The 13,357-nt window shown below is 40.6% G+C and overlaps 1 long non-coding RNA gene across 1 annotated transcript in view; it reads left to right on the top strand.

Moving 5' to 3' along the window:
* The window catches only part of LOC136709159 (uncharacterized), a 117,395-nt gene extending 110,444 nt beyond the window's left edge, over nt 1–6,951 (top strand). The window contains exon 8 of the long non-coding RNA XR_010804450.1: nt 6,833–6,951. This is a non-coding gene — a long non-coding RNA (uncharacterized lncRNA). The remainder of the gene's footprint in view (nt 1–6,832) is intronic.
* The last annotated feature ends 6,406 nt before the right edge of the window (nt 6,952–13,357 follow it).

The raw sequence follows: 13,357 nt of genomic DNA, 5'->3' as shown, positions 1-13,357 counted from the left end.
AGTAGTTTTACTGATTAAATCACCTGAAGCTGAGCAGTGACCACAGTGCTGAATAATAATTCCGCACACCACCATTATATCATATGGGTCATCTTTGCACATCCCACAGCTCCAGGCCTAGAATTCATTCACCAGTTTGCAGCCCTCGTTTGAAGCTATACGTTATTATAGATGACACATTTACTTCTGAAGTAGATCCTGTGAAATGTTCACGAGTGCATCAGTGTTTATGTGTAAATGTCTCTATGAGTGTCCATGTGTGATTCCAAACAGTCAGCAGCTGTGTGTGTGTGTGTGTGTGTGTGTGCGTGTGCGTGAGCACTGCAGTGTGTATTTGATTGTGGGAATATGCATAGAATATGGATGCGCTCATTTTCTTCGTCTTGGTTCATCATGTCATTGTCCATATTTTCTCCACGGTGCTGATCACTGCCATCATACAGGCTCCATTAGAGGACAGCAGGCCCAATAACTGATTCATTAGATATTAGATCCTGGGCCCTCACACACTACGACTGCACAGTTGAATTTGAGTTAGTGTCATTTAAAATATGATTAGTCTTTTAAAACAATTTCTAATGCTTTTATATATACCCCCCCCCCACACACACACACACACACCAGGTTTAAAAGTGTGCTGGTACATATCATTGCTCTCTGCAAAAACCATTCTCCATTTTTCTCATTTTCACTTATTTTACATTATTTGAAAACACCAACTGTTATTTACATAGTTTAGAAAACCTCATAATGACTGGACTATTATAGAAATGTTCAGTTTAACTCTGATTTAAAGTAAGTTTTTTGTTTTCCTTTAGTTATATGTTACATTTTTAGAGAGAATGGGTTTTGTTCTGATAGTGACAGTGTGTGTATGTGTAAAATGCACCACATTTTGAGGGGGAAAAAAAGTCCGCAGAGGAATTACTTCTCTGTAATTCGTGAAGTCTTTCTCAGGTCTTCTCTCTCTCTCTCTCTCTCTCTCTCTGAAAGAATCCCTGCACATTGTGCCTCTCATCCAGCCGGAGACAATGGCTTTGAGAGTTGAAATGATTTTCCCCATGATTAATCGCTGAGAACGAGGCTGGTTTGTGCAATGCAAAAATGATAAATCACAATTCTGTTTGGCTGCAGCTGTGCCAGGGCAAGGCTTATAGCATGCATGCGAAGACATGCAATTTATGACAAACAAACTACCCCCCCCCTCTCTCTCTCTGACTTCCTCTAACTTTATGAAAACCTACTGCTCTCCATGTACGTGCAGGTTAAGTGTGGAGTTGTGATTTTCATTGATCAGATTTGCGTTGTTTCAGTATGAGGCAACTCCAGTGAATCATTTTAAAGCTTTTTACACTGTGATAATGCACGTCTGAACTTTGGCTCTCCCGGTTATCATAGCTTTGCTCTTGAATGGATTATTTAAGGTATCAGGCGTTGCTGTTGTGATATGCAATGTTTGAACCCGCAGACGGACTTAGTGGTGTCTGAAACAACCAAGAACTCGTAGAGTGACCTTGCCATCTGTCAAATATTACCATATGAGAATCAGCTGGGTTTGAACATCTGGGTCATGTTAGGCTGCTCTGTTTTAGACAGATGAGTTTGGGTATTTAATGTTTTATTTAATTTACATTTTTTTGTTTGTTTTTCCAAATTTATTTTTAGCAAATTTTCCACATCAGTGGTAAACCTCACCAGTGCATAGCAATGCATGGCATGGAGGGTTGATTTTTATGTTTTTCTCCTGTTTAACAAAAAAAAAAAAAAAAAAAAAAAATTGGCAGTGGAATTTTCACACTTGCTCAAATATGCACCACTGGAAAAATAAAACTTCCTGAACATAATTTGAATCCTGTTTGATAGGGCACTGAATGTAATGCATCAGATTAGCCTTTTTCGCCATTCTCCAGTGGCACCTTTTGCAATATTTCCTTTATCCAAAGCTCAGAGGGACCAACATAAGTATTAGAGTTGAAAATTCAGTGTAAATATGATCAAACCTTTTCTATAATCCTGATTGTTAGAATCATGTGCTTGATGCCATGAGTGGACGGTACATATCCATCTACATACTACAGCCTGGTAACAGGGGAGCTGGACATACTGACCCTTGTGAAAGACCCCTTAGGCAAACAGGACTGTACATACAAGCTTGTGCGAGGGCATATTTATGTGATAAGAGCATTTGGCTGTGTTTGCTTTTCTGGTTGTGTGTGTGTGTGTGTGTGAGTGTGTGAAAGAAAGAGACAGTGACAGAGCCACACATGGAGCGGGCCTTGTGTATGTGCACACAAGTATGCATTATTTGTGTCTCTGAGAGTGAATACTTGTGGTGTATGTGTGTGTATGTGTGATTTGCAGAGGATGCACGGAGGTCAGTGAGGGAGCAAGAGGAGCGCTCTCAGAGTCATTACACTGATCCGTTCCCTCCAGGGAGCCCACGTTCATTTCCGGCAGCAATCCTAAAGACACACACACACGCACAGAGAGAGAGAGAGAGAGAGAGAGAACACAACAGGAGGGACATCTCATAACCAGGCTGCTGTTCCCCTGGCCTTCTTCCTCATGAACTGACAGATACATTTTTTCCAGTCTTAGATTTATTCAGTTAATTCTGTTCGTTAATTTAAAATGAAGTAAACTAGCGAAGATTTCATTATTTTGCACTAGGACAAAAAATATACGTCAAAATGACTTTGAGTCACATCTCATAAAATGAATGTGCACTAAATATTTCAGACACTTCAGATTTCTGCTTTCAGTTTCATATCTATCTGTGAACAATATGTACACTTTTAAGTTTGTATTTATAACACAGGTATATAGGCATTGAGCTGGCACTCATTGAGCAGGGATTGTATCAGCTCTCAAACAAATTTTCAGAGAGATCTGTAAATATATTGTGCGCTTTTATTATGTCATTAATAGCTGTATTCTCTCTATTTGCCTTGGGCTGTAGTAGCAGTGTTGCTGGGAGGCGTTAACATCGTGTCCCTAATCTGTCCTCTGGCTAAAGAGCCTGTGTTTGCACAGGGCTTTGGAAGGGCCATGCTACCATTTATAACCTCTGCACAAACACCGGCAGGCTTTTAGGTTCTCTGACAAACTGCACTATGCTTTTATACACACACACACACACACACACACACACACACACACAGGGAATATATGGGCACAAAAATGCATGAAAAATAATTTTAAAAAGGCAGTAAAAAATGTCCTCTGGCCAAGAGAGCATTTAACAGCATGAGTAGTAACGAGCAATTACTGGTACTGGGTTATGAGCAAAAGAAGTTCTGGAAAAAGACACACACACACACACACAGACACACTGAAACTGCATGTGTCACGACACCGGGGTTTTCCAAGGATGCCTGGACACTGCAGAGATGAGTGGTGCGTGGGTGTAGGGGTGTATGTATATGTGTATGTTTATGACATTCTCTCTCTCTCTCTCTCTCTCTCTCTCTCTCTCTCTCTCTCTCTCTCTCTCTCTCTCTCTCACACACACACACACACACACACACACACACGCAAAGTTTGAACACCATCATCCGTATTGTATAAGAGAAGCCCATACTGTATAAGATGTGCAGAGTCTTTTACACAGGACACATTTTATATTTTGTTGGTTTTATATGGTTGAATAAAGCAGACGCATAATTAATTTCATATGAAATATCAATAGAAGGTGAGCAGAGGAACAAAACATTTGTATGACATTTGTACGGTTTTCTCACACTCGTCTCAGGTTTATTTGGCTCTGTTTTATTTTTTTATTTATTTATTTTTACAAAATTGATGCTGTGGTCTGAAGACATCTTGTTATCGTGCATCATAGTATAGATTCATTTGTGTACAGGCATGATGCCTTCCAGCTGTTTTTTCAAGCAGCTCAAATCAACAGCAGCTTGCAGAGAACAATATAATCTGTTAGATAGAATAAAATGTGTGAGGAAACTATCATCTTCCAATGGTTGGCATTAAATCAGGTAATGATTGCCATTTATTATGAGTAGTTTATGAGTAAGTAGCTTCAAATTATGGCTAATCATCGCCTGGAAATACATTTATAAATAGGTTCTACTGTAATGATTCTACTCTATGTTTCAACAATTGTATCAGAAACTGAAAAATGAAAAGTGATGAGTACAGACACCTTATAATGAATGAAAGTAAATAGATAATTGCCATGCTTTATTTCTCATTATAACGTCTTGGTGTCCCCAAAACATTGTGACTGGCTTACTGCTGTTTACAGTATAGACACTAGTATATACAAGTACATTTTGTCCAAAATGCATAATTTACATGCATTTCATGACATTTCATTACACTTTATTGTCATTTTTTCCTGTATTTAATATATCCTTGGCAGTGAACCCCCCCCCCCCCCCCACACACACACACACAAACAAACAGTAGGAGGCCCCCCTGCATCCCCTTCACCCAAGGAGCAGTTGGGAACATGTGCCGTGCCTTGGAGGTTGAAGGAAGAGACGTTGGGAACAAATAAATAAAAATGTCATTAATATTACCTTTCAATTCAGAAGTATGTGTCCACAAACTTTTGGCCATAGAACGTATTGACACCATTAATGCTAAGAGTCTGAGAGGCAGAGAGAAAATATCCTGTGCTACATTCAGTGTCACTGTGTTTAGTGTTCTGGATCAGAGAGAAGACTCTCTGAACATGCCTAATAAGTTTAGCCTTTACCCTTTCTAAGCTGTTTCTTGTGATTCCTGAAGGGAAGGCACAGTCATATCCCCAGCACTTGTCACTATTTATACGTTTTATGTAAAAGTCGTGTCAAAGTGTTCTCGAGTGACTGTAAATATATGCTAAGTGTGTGGGTAATGTTTGGGAAAGCTCATGTTAAATGATGTTTATTATAGCAGGAGGGTTCTGTTGATTGCGTCTCTTTCCCCCTTGAGAAAGCGGCGTGAATATTACATCAATTAAGACGTGCTTGTTTTATTTGGAGCCGTTTCCCTCCCCTCTCTCTGCCTGTCTGCCTGCCGCTTGGTGGAAAAGTCGAGGCGAATGCTTGAAGTAGAAATTTAGATCAGATCCACTCTTCTCTCATTAGGGCCATTGTCCTTGAGAGCTGCCTGCCTTGGGGTTATGCTGATAATGAGGTGTACAATACACTCAGGGGTAATTTTATACGGTTGCAAATGCACCCAAAGTGAAGCCACAGTGACTTGTATGAATCTAATACCCGTTCCCAGCTGGTCCACACTTAGGAGACCAGGCTGGATTTCTCAACTGAGAGGAGTGGGAGTGGTGTGTTAAGGCACAGGAGTTCACCACAGCGACACTGTTCCATGTTGAGATGAATTAGACAGATCGATTGTTAAATCGGTTGTCATTTTTATTCATTCATTCATTCATTCATTCATTCATTCGTTTTAAAGTCACCTTACTCAAAATTCAGTGGCATAAATTAGGCCTGTGTACAAGTTATGGAACACTTTACGCTTTCTTATCCAATATATTAAGCTCAGTAAATAAATCAGTGAGATTTTCGAGGAAAGGAGTCATATTTTAATTTGTTCCCTTTAAAAGCATGTGATCGAACTTCAGCATGCATAAATTGAGAGATTTGCAGTTTCTGTCTGTCTGTTAGTTTATTTAGAAGTGAAGTGTATTGTGGTATTAGCCTTTGGAACGTTTAGTGTAATCCATTCGTGTCCTTGCTGCCTGACTGTGTTATGTTGGTGTGTTCTGGTTTGAAGTATTTGAATCTCATTCCTCCTGAATTCCTTCCAATGTATGCAGACCCCACCATCCCTTTCCTGCAACTCAGTCGTGGAACATTTATTTGAAAACCCAGTGACTTTTTCACTTTCTTTTTTCCTGACTTTTCCTCTCGTAGAGTGTGAGATAGTTCCACTCTTTCCAGTATTTTTCTTTATTATTATTTTAATATAAATATAGCATAAACAAATATTGTCATTTGTATGTGTGTATTTTGACCTGAGTAAATATGAGATACCATTTCTCAAGCTCAGAATTTGCTTTATTGACATGACAAAATCACCCTTGTATTTTCAAAGCTTTAACAACATTACATAATACATACAGAATACAACAGCCTTTATGACTACATTTTACATTTTTACATTTATTTTACATTTTTATTTATTTATTTATTATTTTTCTACCAACTAGCAAGATTTTACACTTCAGTTCTTTTCTATGAGAATGCTAATTGCTAGTTCTGCTATTCCGAACTCCTAGCCAAGGACAATAGCATCAATGGGAATCGAACCTGAGATCCTCTGACGATGAGGCTATTGTTTAAACTGTTTTTATGATGTTTGAGTCTATCAATATCTATATCTGTATTAACTTAATGTTCTTTCACCGACACCTAGACCCTTCATTGGCTCGTGCTCTTCAGAGGAATGTAAATGCTCTATGCAGATTCCTCTGTGAGCTCAAATGCATATTGATAAGATGAATAAAGTATGAATGACTTCCAGCTTGTACATTTTTGATTGTATCACCTTTAACAAAAGCAGTGGTAGAGTGTGCTAAACTCTCCGAGCACAGGGAGGGCAAGTGAGGCTGGCGGGTTTTTTTCTTACTGCTTACATTAGCAGACTCTTACCACTGCTTTAATCAGGATACACTGCCGTGAGAAAGATCGTTTCAAAGTGCAGAATGATAAATTGTTTATATATCAAGTGTCTATTTGAAAGAGGTTATTCCATATTATTCAGCCATATATATATATATATATATATTACTGACAGAGTGGTTTATAAGTGAATATCTGTTTTGTTTTTAGTGTTTTATCTATTGTTTGTGTGTCTCATGCACCAGGTCTTCCAGAAAGTTCCTTCACCTGTGACTGTGAGCTGTGACCTCCCGTGCCCCCGGCCTTGAAGAGTGAGGTACAGTCCCGTCCCCCCACACCATCTTCCTTTTAAAGTTTTCTCAGAAATTCTTTCTCATAGCTCTTCCACGTTTCCACTCAGTAAATACATCACACACCTCACACAGCAGTGTCTCCACATGTGACCAAGGATCGGGCGCAGGCCGCGGCAGAGCTGATCAGTAAAAGCAGTGTTTGAAGTGACTATATAATGTACCAAAGGCTTTGAAGTTTTGAGTGTTCAGAAGTGCACTGTTTAGGTGTGAGTAAATAAGTAGTATTCAGAAAGTAACAATATATATATATATATTGTGTGTGTGTGTGTGTAATTAAAAAGGAATGTGTTATATTAATATAAAATAATGAAAATATTTTAGTATATCTATTTATTTATGTATGTATTATTATTTTTTTCATTATTTGAATGTAACAGTGGACCTCTGCAGTGTGTTAGATGTTAGGAGTGAAACAATAGAAATAGGCTATAATTAATTGGAGGTGGGGGTGGGGGGCATTAACATTCATTACAACCCATCAACTTTTTTTTTTATATCTTTCTGCTGGAAGGTTACATTCTGCAGATGCGTCCTGTTCTGATGGTGACTGTGTGTTTGTGAAAAGCCTAAGAGCCGAAAGCGGTGAACAGGCCTCTCGCAGTGAGTTAGTGGGCTTTTCTAAGGCTGCTATGAAACCTTTCATTTTTCATCCTCCGCACCTGACTAACAGTCTGTGGTGTAAAATCACCTTCCCACAGGCCGAGCTCTCGGGGTGGAGGTGATGGATTTGCGAAAGCCTCGTAGCGGCCGGGTGAGAATCCATCTTTCTCAGGGTCCCGTACGTTGCTTTTGTGGGGCCTCAGCAATGACATCTCACTCTCAGCTCCCGCCAAATCCCATCCCAGCCGCAGCAGCCCCGGATCCCAGTCTCCTCCTCGGTGAGGGATTGAGGTTGTTAGAGGTAATATTGTTGAAGCATAAAAGGGCTTTTAGTGACCAGAGCCGGCCATGTTCACAGCGCTCTAACCGAGCATGATTGATTCTGTACGCTGTGTGAACACTGTAACAAAGTCAAGGCAAAGTGTTGCTGCTGCAGACTGTGTATATCCTGCCCTACGGCACATATGAAGGAGATAGATTGGTACACACAGGGCAGTGTGTGAGCAGATGGACAGTAATATCATTTTTGTTTTCCTGCGGGTGAGGTTTTCAGATAAACGATGACTGTGAGGTTAAAAAATGGAGAAAGTCTTTTAAGGATATTTTATTAGGTGCATAATGTAGGGCTTTTATCTGTAAATGAGCTTTACACGTGGTGCGAAATAATGTGATGGCTGTGTGAAGTGTGTAAGACATGAAATAACGTAGACCAGGGCCTTTTCTGGATTGATGATTTTATGGTTTGTCTTTGTTTCTTCAGAAATGATTATCGCTCGAATAGAGACACACAACTCTTTCACCTTTTCTGGTATTTTTAAATATGACAAAACTTTCTGCCTTTAGTTGACTATTTAAACCTACTCTGAACTACATGTTTTACATCATAAAGTTCATTAGCCTCTTTGTTGGCACTTTGTATCGCTCTTGCTCTTCTGAATAATAAAGAAGACTCTAAGGTGCTGCTGCCCTTCCTATAGCTGTGTGTTCTTGTCCCCATTGTCTTTAAGTGGAGCACAGGACCAGGGTCTGGCCGTCGTCCAGGCTCGCTTTAGCTCAGCTGCAGGAAAAGGGGACAGAGCCGTCAGAGGAGACAGGGACAAATCAGCTTTCGATGAAGTGTTTTAAGTGCTGTCATTCCATCAGTCAGCGAGCTCTGCCATGAATTAGCCGGCCTCCAGTGGCCAGTGAGGAGACAGGGGGCATAAACAAACAGGGCTCAGCACAGGGAAAAAATGGATGAGTGGCAAAATATAAGGACGGATGTTACCCAGTGTTGTAAATATGCTTCATTATCGCCCCTCCTCCAAATCTCAGCCACTAACAAACAGCATCGCAGGGCCAATACCTGGCTATATAGAGTTTTCTAGTGCGTAGACAAGAAAGTCATCAAAATCAAGAAAAGGAAGTCTGGACTCTCAAAATGTGGTCTGTAAAGGTATATTTTCTTACAAAATCACTACAAAAAAAAATACAAATAAAAATTTGATATAAAATGTTTTTATATCAATGTAAATTTTTTAATTAAAATTGTACCACATTTTTTAACAGTGGTTAGTCATTGAAGTCATAGTCCACACTCTCAAAGCTTTGTCTTTAAAAGTTTTTTTCTTTTTTTTTAATACAAAAACACACTTGGCAAAAACAATTAAAACAATCAAACTTTTTATTGTTATTTATTTGAATTTAAATTCACCCAAATTTCTCACTGGACATTAGTCTAATGAAATCCATCCTAATATTTAGGACGACTCCCCCAGTCACTTATAATGCCATCAGCCCGGGAAGGTAAAGGCTAGCACATGCTTCTTCCGGGAAACATTCAGACATCTTCTCTTTACAAACTGCTGCTGACTGTAACTGGACAGCTCAACACTCTGGAGGAGAACAGTGACGGCCCAATTTCTCATTTCAACCAGTAAATGCTTGTGCTGGCAAGCATTGAATTTCCTCACTGTGGGACTAATAAAGGAATATTTTATGTTAAGCTTGTGTGATTGAGAAAAAGGGGGTCAATTAGGGCTGGACAATAATTTAATATCAATAATTATCGCAATATAAAATGTTCCATTAACAGCTAATTGATTTTTAAACACATTTTCAATATTTCAATTTACGTTATTTACAGCATCTGTCACTGACTGACGTTCATTACAGGGCACTGCCATCAGTTCATTTTTAATGTTAGATTAAAAATATTAATATTGACAAAGCCAAGAGGTTATTGTTTGATGGTGATTTCATGTTGCTTTCAATTCTGGGCCATTTTTTCTGTGGCTTTTTTTGTTGTTCATATCGATATCGAAAATAAAGAACTATATCGTGATATAAATATTGCAGGTAATACAGCAGGTAGTGTCGCAGTCACACAGCTCCAGGGACCTGGAGGTTGTGGGTTTGGTTTCCTCCCACAGTCCAAAAACACACGTTGATAGGTAGATTGGCGACTCAAAAGTGACCGTAGGTGTGAGTGTGTGAGTGAATTTGTGTGTGTGTGTTGCCCTGTGAAGGACTGGTGCCCCCTCCAGGGTGTATTCCCGCCGTGCGCCCAATGATTCCAGGTAGGCTCTGGACCCACCGTGACCCTGAACTGGATAAGCGCTTACAGATAATGAATGAATGAATGTATTGTCCAGCTTTAGGGTCGATCTTGTCCATGCAGTGATTAAGGCCAGTTGTGCTCTCTTGGTCCCCTGGCCTCAAAAGGCTGAGGCATCACCTTGGGATCAAACCGGTGAACTCCTGATGAAGAGCCCAATGCTTAGAACACTCTGCCATTTGGAAGCAAATCTTCTTCCATCAATTCTTTAATAAAGTAATTGTTACTTAGCATAGTGAGTTATAATTTCTTGTAATGTCTTTTCTATATAATACCATGCTAAATCCAATGCCTTTGACCCTCCAACTTCAGCGTGTTCAGCGTGCATGTTTACTTCACTAGTGCCTTTCCTTCCTCTTCTCTCAGAAAGTCCCTGAGCAGGCATGTTGCCAGCTTGGCCTCTGTAGGTTTAGTTAAGGCTTTTTGTCTTTGTCTTATGCAAATCCATGGACATGAGGGCGAGGGGCATGCCATGAGCAGTCGACCCACGTAGGCAGCATGTCGGGGGGAGTGATGGAGAGTATAGCCACGGCCTGGCTGTCCTTCTTTCACAGATCGTCCACAGTGAGTGGCCACCATGGTCCATCACTGTCCGGACAGCCACAGCATACTACTGTGATTATGACCATCATTCTCCTTCAACACCTCTGACTGAGAGCACTCCGCCTATCACATACACTTCTAACACCTTTACTGTTACGACGGTGGCTTTCCTCTGAATTCGTTGAATGTAATGTTACAGCTGTGGGACTGATCCGTCTGGATCCCTCTGAATGATCAGATGGAGATGGATGAGGTTTAAGGTGGGTGTTGTAGTAATGTCAGGTATGGTTTTGATCATTTTTATCATTTGCAAATGAACGGGCTCTGTGTGTTTTCTTTGTATGTGTGTGTGTGTGTTTGTGTGTTGTGTTCTGTAGGAGGTTTGTGCTGCCCCCGGGCTGCCCCTGCCTCATGTCCTGCGCGTCGCTGTAGCTCAGACTCCGGAGGCTGGAGGTGGACAGAAGGGCAGAGAAAGTGCTGAGGCAGGACAAAGCTGCAGGATCCCTGGGAGGACAGCATGAGGAGAGGGGGTGGGGGTTTAGCACATGCGTATTCTTACACTCGCGCACTGGGGCTTCGTGGAAATGACACTGGTGAGAATGAGAGAGAGGAGGGTGTTGTGTGACTGGCAGTTGAGGCGTTTTTTTTCTTCCTTTGGTCAAACTCGCTGATACAGTCACAGCCTCAGTTTATCCTGACAATAGAGCTACCCTTACACCTCCGCCACTTCTGCTTTCTCCAACAGCCCTGCTGCTAAAGAACACCAATAAACAGGGAAATAAACAAGTATTCATTCAAACAAATATAAGACATCGACCCTTGAGGCCCTCAAGGACTCCTATAGGACCTACTTTGGAACAATAACAGAATAATAATTATTTGTTTTAATTCCACACAAGGACATTTCAGTGTAAGTGCAGGTGTCATGGCGGCGTTTGTGCATTACCCAGGTATTGATACAGCTGTTAAAGCCCATTAATTGAATGATGTAATATGTAAATATTGATAAGCTGTAGGATTATGTTAAACATTGTATTTTTCTGTCAATGTGCATGTTTCATATTAATTGGAGTTTTACTATATTAATTGGAGTCTTTATTATAAATAGAGCTATTTAGAGTATACCCTTCTCTGTCACACAACAGCTGGATGGCTCAAACGCAGGTATGATGATATAATTTCACTGATAAACATTCAGACAGAACCTCACAGCAGTTAGGATGACGTATTAGCTGTGTTCTAAAAGCTAGGCTGCAGCTGAGAAGGCAGGGTCCTCAGTATTCCTGTCCTGCTAAGGCCCCTAGTTTGTAGTACATAATAAAACAAAAGACTGTAAAAAAATGTACAAAACCATCAGCTATGTGATACAAAAACATAAATAAATAAACATTAAGACAATCTTTCTGAAAGCTGTTCATCTCACTGAAAACACGTCCATTACATACTTCCTTACTGTGACGCACACACACAAAAATTAGTCATGTCCTGTAAATGTTCTTGTAAGATTGTGTCTGGATTCATCTGCCAACTTTTGTATGTGCACACAGAGGAATACTGAGGAGGGAAGGCCATGAAGGATCTGTACCCTCAGGTTGCACCTTCAAATGTTTGGTTAGCTGCTGTCGGTGGCTCCAAAGTGTACAATTTCTAGAACGAAAAGTGACTGCTTCAGTACATTTTGTTTAATATTTATTAAACTGATTAGCATATGTTTGGCATGCGGGTAGAACAGGTAGTAGAGTTTGGTGTGTTCTCCCCATGTCCGCAAGGGTTTCCTCCAGGTGCTCCAACAACAGATGTTGGTAGGTGGACTGGCTACTCAAAAGTGTTCATAGCTGTGAGTGTGTGAGTGAATGTGTGTGTGTGTCTCCCTGCAAAGCACTGAGTGATCCCCAGTAGGCTCCAGACACATGAACTGGAATAGCGATTACAGACAATGAATGAATGATTAGCATGATTTTTTAGTAAAATGTCTTATGGGAGAGGTTTTTTATGGGAAGATGAGAGCCCGTGTGCTTCTTATGGTTCTGTACACTGCAGTGTTTACGTTAAAATAAATATGGCTTTAGTGCCTTATTCACTGCTGTGAATACTGCACTTGGTCTTGTATTATACGTCTGGGTCAAAGCACTTCCACCTGGCTGGTTAAGGAGTTGTGTTGTGTCTGCCCTGGGACTGCCTGCCTGAGTGTCCCGCACACCCTCCCTGTCCCATCCTCCATCCTCCACCTGCTCCAGGCGAAGGAAACTGGAGATGGAGGCACACAGTCTAAATATAGCAGTGCAGGGTGAAGACACTGTGTTTGGGCTTTAAGGTTAAAAATATAGATATCCATGTAGAGTCAGAGCAGAACAGCGTCGACTTCATGAATCAAGTTCAGCTTTCTGGCGGCACTCTCTAACACTATCTGGGCTGAGTTCCTCGCTCTGCTCCCTGAGCTGCTGAGAGCTGCTGCCTCGGCTCATTGCCTCACATTGTGTGTGAGTGTGTGTGTTTGTTTTCCTCTGTGTATTCCTAAGTGGCCTCAGAGGCAGGAAGAGTGATATCTTCAGAATATTAATGTTCTCAGGTTTTCTTTAGGACTCTGTGACTTTTGCTCGTCCTATATTCATAATTGTATCTGTCCTGTGAATAGATTTATCCTTAAAGCAGTGTGTTTTGAGAGTGGCAAACTGTGA

This window comes from Hoplias malabaricus, chromosome 11 (assembly GCF_029633855.1).
Source record: "Hoplias malabaricus isolate fHopMal1 chromosome 11, fHopMal1.hap1, whole genome shotgun sequence".
NCBI classification, from domain to species: domain Eukaryota; kingdom Metazoa; phylum Chordata; class Actinopteri; order Characiformes; family Erythrinidae; genus Hoplias; species Hoplias malabaricus.
The sequence above is the reverse complement of the archived record's forward strand: the minus strand, read 5'-3'. Positions and strand labels throughout refer to the sequence as shown.